This window comes from Athene cunicularia, assembly GCF_003259725.1.
Source record: "Athene cunicularia isolate RWA chromosome 19 unlocalized genomic scaffold, athCun1 chr19_part1, whole genome shotgun sequence".
In the NCBI taxonomy this organism is placed as follows: domain Eukaryota; kingdom Metazoa; phylum Chordata; class Aves; order Strigiformes; family Strigidae; genus Athene; species Athene cunicularia.
Genome location: NW_020799124.1, coordinates 1,585,079 through 1,592,089, shown reverse-complemented (window position 1 = coordinate 1,592,089; position 7,011 = coordinate 1,585,079). Strand labels below are relative to the sequence as shown.

Here is a 7,011-nt window from a genome sequence, read left to right as displayed (position 1 = left end):
GGGGGGGGGGGGGGGTGTTGGCTCTGCTCCCCTCCAAGTGCTGAAGTAAAACATCCTCTGGTGAAACACCTGAGCTGCGAAGAGGGTGCGGAGCCAGACAAGGCGTGTTGTGCCTAACGAGAACAACCAGCGGGCAAGAGTGCAGGGCTGAGGAAGGGGATTAGTGCCACTCCCAGCCCAGCTCGGCCGCCTGCTGTCGCGGGGACTCGGGACTGTTTCTCCTTCTCTCTCGTGTGAGGTTTTTCTCTGGCAGAGCCCCGAGCTGGGCGGCCCTGGGGTGGCTGGGTCCAGCCTCCTCAGGTAGTAAAAGCTGCTCAGAAACCTTCAATCTAGGGAGAAACGAGGATGAATCAGGCTGGGCAACCCTCCGGATCGCTGCGTCTTGCCATCGGGCACGGCCTGAACCCAGGGCTGTCGAGCAAAACCAACACAGAGCGTCCTGCCTCATCTTCCTCCTCCTCCTGCAGCCCCCCGCCCGCCCGGGAGGCACAGGGACGGGTTTGCTGCTCTTCAAGGGAAATCCGATGGGTTTTGTCCCTCCGAAGACGTGCTGCTCCCTGTCCCCCCCCAGCCACCCCCTCCCCGCCGAGGCAAGGCGAGCCGCTCCCCCAAAGGGAAGGCAAGGACAAAGCAGGTAGGAGGGTTTTTTTTTCCCCCCTCCAAGTATCTCTAAGACACGTAGAGGTTGATAAATAGATAACAGCTGCCTAGGTAGAAATATTTCTAAGCTACGGAGTAAAGCTCTCCCCCTCCATCAGGGCTCGCAGAGGAGCCCCGGGACACGTTGAGGAGCGTGGGGTTGAGCAAAAGCCATTAAAAACGGTGACACTTGTCACCGATGTCCTTTACCTTACACTGCCGGTGCCGTGGGGGGCTGGCGGCATCGGCTGCCACGTCCCCCTTACTGACACCTTCCCCAGGGACGGGCGTGGGATGCGCTGGCCCCAACCCCATCCCAGGACTAAACATTTCACCCTGCCCGAATGAAAGAGACTCCACAGATCTGTTCAAAACAGTTTATTGTATTTTTTTTTGTCAGACAAACACATTGATTTCTGGACCACAGTAGAGGATGGAAACCTTTCACAAACTTATTTATTTGAAAATACAAATATAAAATTATACTTTCCACATCTGTGATGTGAGAGACCCCCATCCACATAGTATTTTACAACAGGGCTTTAGAAAGCCATACACAGAGACCTGAAAGATGCTTGATATATATAGATACATATATATATGTATATATATAAAAAAAAAGTCACTACCAAAGTTCTCATCAGTTCATACTAAAGTATAAAAGGAAGGGCTAGGCCTGCCACTGTGCCATAGTTTATTTAAGTACATTTATGACCACCTGAAATGCTTAGACTTGCATCCTAGTACTGATGGAGTTCAGACCTCGTACAACAGAGAATGACGGGGATTTGCTACCTACGACGGTCGACGCGACACACGAGCCCACGCGTGGTGTTACGGGTATGTACAGACCAGAGAGCCGGGCGCGGGCGAGTCCTGCTGGCCCCGGGCTGCCGGGGCTCCACCCTGCTCGGACACGGAGCTCTCTCGAGACAACACAGTCGGACTGTTTGGGAACCGAGAACCGATCACGAGGATTTACTTTCTCAAACTACTTTTTTTTTTTTTTTTTTTTTTTTTTTTTTTTTTTTTAAAGTATTGCTTAGCTTACAGAATCTCCTCACGTAGTGTTCGCACACGGCAGCGGGTTTGACTTGGATTCTGTACGTATGAAACTCTACAGTGTCTGTGCGCAGACCGGGATCTGCCGGTGTGTCTTCGATGCATCCTGTCTCTTCACCCTACCCTAACTTCAGTTTTCTGTTTAAACTATTTCGCTTAAAAAACCAAACCAAACCACTAAAAAAAATAATTCAGAAAATTCCACCCAAGAGACATTTCCATAGCATAAAAGACAGCTATGAGTTAGTGTTGTTTGTTGGTTTTTTTTTTTTGTTTTTTTTTTTTTGTAAACAGTTTCATATGCAATATCATACATAACCATGGCTGGCCTTCAGTAAAAATGTAGTAAACTATATTGCTTTATTATTGATTATGTTGCATTGAGTGAATGGCAGAAACGAAACAGGAAGGTAACTGTGGCTGGAGTCACTAGCCCTCATTCACACTACAGATGAAAACAGCATCCTAGGCTTCAGAGCAGGGAAGAAAAGAAATCCGAACACCTTTCAGGTCGTTATTACCAACAATTACCCAATGGTTTAACTAGCCTAGCAAGATGTGTAACATTCACCAGCGGTACGCTGCTGTACAATGGAAAAAAAAAATAAACTTACAGCAAAGAGAGCCATGCTACCTTAAAGTCCAAGCTACAAATTCAACTTAAAATGAACATTTATGAAGAAAAAAAAAAAAAAAAAGAAAAAAAAAGGACAGATCAGGCTTCATTTTAATCAAGCCAATCACAAAGGACTTTTTTTCTTTTGAAGGGGGGAGGGTACCCGAGCTCCTGTGGCTTGTTACGACTCCTCTCAAAACGTCCCTCGTGTTTGGACGCGGCCCAGGGCACGGTTGGCGCGGGGCCGGCGGCCCTTCGGGTGCCAGTTCACACTCCTAGGTGGAAATCCCTCGCTTTTTGGTCACTCCGGGGGTAGCGGGTCCGTACGGGGTATTTGGAAAAAGAAAAGGGCAACGTCCTCAGCACGATCCTTCACTCGCTGTGCTTGACTAAAACAAAGGTGGAGCTGAACCTTTGTGCTGAAAAATTTACAAAAAACCCCCAAACGAAGAAAGAAAAAAACCAAAAAAACAAAAAAAAACCCTTCGAAATGGACTTCTAGATGAGTGGGGGACTAACGTGAACCTTAGTCTAGGTAGCCACATCAAAACATATCGGATTCCACGACATTTGTGCTATGGGCCACTGGGACTTCTCAAAAAGTATATAAACATCTAAAACATATTCACACAGATTAGCAATTTCTTCTGAGCATTCTTAAAAAAATATTTTTTTTTTCTCTTAGTAAAATCGTTTTAATATACCGTGCCTCCCTCTTTTAAAAAATAAATTAAAAAAATCCAGTTTTGCATATCTAGCATTAGCATTTAAGGTAGTATGGCACATCCCCTTTTCAAAGTCAAGGGTGGGGATCTACAAATGCCTTAAAGAGTTTGCCAGCATTTTTAACATTGTGAGACCTTTGGTTAGTTGAAACCGCATCAGATCAGCAAAAGAAAACAAAAACGAGAGAGAAAAAAAAAAAAAAAGAGGAAAGAAAAAAAAAATAAAAGGAAAACCTTCCCAAAATTATTAGCATTTTTTTTTTTTCTTAAATAAGAGAAAGTTCTATCCTTACTGGTCCTAAATCTGAATAACTACATCTAAATTTTTAACCTTAATTACGATACACCTACCATTATGTACTAGAAGAGGAAGAGAGAAAGAGGGGGGGAAAATTCACTACACTAGCATCAGGACAGCACTCTTACAAGATAGCCATTTTATACACTATTAACATACAACAATGATCAACAAAGAATATTCTATGAGGTGACAGGGAATGGAGAGGAAAACCAACTGGTAGTACAGTACATCATCAACATTGACAAAATATCAATAAAAAATTCCCTGACGGTACATTAATTTCAGGGAATTTGGTTTGTTGTTGTTTGTTGTTGTTTTTTTTTTGTGTGTTTTTATTTTTTAAAGAATTGTTTTATTTATTACTTGATCAAGTCTCAATATCTAAAAAGCGTCCAGCATTTTGCTTAAACCTGGTTGTTCTGAAATAAGAAAAAAACCTAAAATATTACATAAAAAGCATGATTCTTTTTTTTAAAAACAAGAAAAAACAAGGTTTTCTCCTTTCGGTTAGCAGTATGGTGCCTTGTTTTTGTTAAAGATGCCTTGCTCTACCTTGTCTATTGAATGTCTACATTAGTCTACTCGTTAGTAAAATTTACAAAAATAGGAGTGCAGCAGCTCTTTTTAACAAATGTCGCATTCAGTGTCTTATACTGGCTGTACCTAAAGTACCAAATTTATAAACGTAACAATTTAAAAAAATATTAATAAAACTTGTCAATATTACGTTAAAAAAAGAAGAAATATATCCACACTACAGTATGTTCTTAATGCCACCTACCATGTTGTACTTCTAGTTTGCTGTTGCAGGCCTATTTACCAATATTAAAAAAATTAAATTAAAAAATATCCTTCATAAGTTTCCTCCCCCAACAGAGGACCATATATATAACAGCCAAATATTAAACATGTGCAAATAGGAAACTGTCAGTTTTTCCCCTACCAGTCACAGTGCAATGATGTTTTATACTTTATTTTTTTTTTTTTAAATTCTGTTTACAACTACAATAAATTAAAATCTTCCGTTGCTTCTAGGGTGAAACTTGTAGCACTGAGGTATTCCCAAAAAAAAAAAAAAAATAAAATCAAAAACCAAAACCAAAACCGAAGTTGCTTTCCTAATTTGTTAATACAGAAAGTGATGGATAAAAACCGGTAACCATGCAAGCTTTAAAGCTGCTCTGCCTGCGGCAGGCGAGCGCGGAGGAGGGACCTGGCCTCCACCCGGGCTGCACAGGGTGCCCAGAGCAGCTGAAATGACTGGACAGCAAGTTGATCTAGTTTAAAACAACAACTGAAAAAAAAATATAAAGGAGAAAAAAAAATAAAAATAATAAAAAAAAAAGGTGTGCTTTGAACCGTAAATGTGTTAAATAGGAAAACCGTAGCTTCTTTTTCAGTCTTGGGAAAAGCAGGTTTGAAATTTAAAAAAAAAAAAAAACCAAAAAACCAAAAACCACTAGACTGTTCCTTTGTAAGCTGTGCACGTCTGATAGCGAAGATGCTGGTATGACGCTAGGAGAGCTGGAAGGTCCTACCACGGCTACGGAGCAAGCTGACCAGTGTGCATCGCCTAACTCCCGCGGGCCAGCTCCGGCAGTTGGTCACAAACTCTACAACTTCCTTTTCTTTTTCTTCCGTTTTCATAGAGAAACTGCCTTAGGCTGACTCCATCACAAAAATAGGTTTGTATTTCTCTTTCTCAATAGTTTATATGTAGTTAATGGAATTGTATTTACAGTTATTTTTTTTTTTTTTCTCAGAATTCACAATTTCAAAAAACCTTATATCACCTCTTTCAACAAAAAAAAGCACTTATAGAAAAAGGACGCACAAAAAGTTTGTAGTCCTTGCCTTATTGCCGAAAATAGATAGAATTAGGTTAACGAAGACGCCACAAACGAAAAGAAGGGCTAGAGAACCTGCTGCTCACCCGCGCCCCCCGCGCCCTGCAAGGCCACCCCGAAACCGTGCCCGCTGCCGGCTCTGCTCCCCAACGCCGCCCTCGGCGGGGGCAGAGCCGGTACCAGCGGCTGAGACTCCTGTCACCATCTCAGCATCCTTTAAGCAACAACGACTACGTAAAACAGAAGGGAGAAGGAGGGGAGGTGGGAAAGAAAAACGAAAGAAACCCCTTAATATAAACAGTTACCCTATGGTTAGGCTCTGGCTAGATACACAAAGAATTAGAACTACGTGGCTACGAGACTATGTCAAAATGCTACGAAAAAATGTGGTTTGGAGAGGTTTAAAAAGAGGAGGGGGGGGGGAAACCCATCGAGAAAATAAAACGAACAAGAAATGGGTTTTATATACATACTTTTAAAAGCTGTTGTTTTTATAGTACAGCAGATTCATGAGATGATGAGAGAGATTTTTAAACAACCTAAGTCCGTCGAGTGCCACCTCCAGTTTGTTTGCGTTATCGGTGAGGATGTAGTGCTCAAAGTCTGATGAGATCACCCAAACGTGGGCCCGGTCAGAAACTTCGCCCCGTCTTGCCCGGACATCCAGAGAGACTCTGCGGGGAGGAGAAGGCAGACACGGGACACGGAGGAGAGGGAGAGTTAATTCTGAGATCAGTTGGGTTTTTTTTTAACAAACCCCCCGAACGTTTGCCAACGCTTTGCCGAGCCGCGGCGTGCTCTGACCCGCACCCAGGGTCAATCCGGAGCGGCCCGGCTGAAAGGCAGAGGTGTTCCTGGGACGGCCAGCGTGGGAGACTGTATTTAATTTTTTTTTTTTTTTCTCTAAGGGCTAAAGTACTCAAAGGTAACAACTTTTACACGGGCACACTGCGGTGGTGAGGATTTATTTTCTAACAGCGGCTTCGGCTTCTCATGCTCCGTCCTGCCGGTGCTTAACACTGAGCTGGAAATAAATACCAGGGGACTGGCTCTGCAGGCCGGTGCACCCTGGTCACACGTTTTCGGAGGGGGGAGCCCCAAAACCCATCCCCAAAGGGCCCCAGGACCCGCGGCTCAGCCAAACTCCTCCTCTACGGCCGCATCCTGCCCCGGGGCCGGGCGAGGGACCTGCCGCCTCGGGATGCGGCGCCGCATTAAAAATTTCAAACTCAGCGGTCCTTGAGGAATTAATAATAAGGCTCATTTCCTCCTCTCAAAATCTATTTTAATTAGTAATGAGTAACATTAAAAGCACTTTCTGTTTTTTAAGTCATTAATGGTTTGAGCCTTAATACTGGCCAGTAAATGATGGTTACAGTTTGATGTGTTGTGGTAAGTGGGAAATGATTACGATACATTAATCTGATGAACTGCCTTCATCGCGGCGTTATTAGCGTGAGTTATGATGTTCTGCTCAGGTCTCCAGCCGGCGCTGCGTACCACCTCGTTATTACAAAGGCTGATGGCCCAGAAAACGTGAAGGATTCTGACAAATTGATCTGCGGACGTACCCCGATACGTGCAAGTAATAACGGGGATTAAAGCAAGAGTGCTCACGCCACTTCTCTCTTTCCCATAAAAAACCACTACTTGGTGGAGCAAATCAATTGACGGAACAATTTCAGGTAATCTTGGGTGTACGTGGGTAGATGAAGAGTAAATAGAAAACCCCTTTATCCACTCAAATTTACCTACAAATCTATTTTTAGATGATTTAAAGCCTCCAAATGTTTCCCACAGTTCCCAGCTCCCCCCCCCCCC

The 7,011-nt window shown here is 43.5% G+C and overlaps 1 long non-coding RNA gene across 1 annotated transcript; it reads right to left on the bottom strand.

Annotated features, from left to right (window-relative positions):
- Positions 1-1,002: 1,002 nt before the first annotated feature.
- Positions 1,003-6,086, bottom strand: LOC113487032. The gene is made up of 2 exons (XR_003399708.1): positions 5,664-6,086; positions 1,003-2,706 (listed from the first exon to the last, which is right to left on the bottom strand). It is a non-coding gene; the product is annotated as an uncharacterized LOC113487032 (long non-coding RNA).
- Between the last annotated feature and the right edge of the window lie 925 nt (positions 6,087-7,011).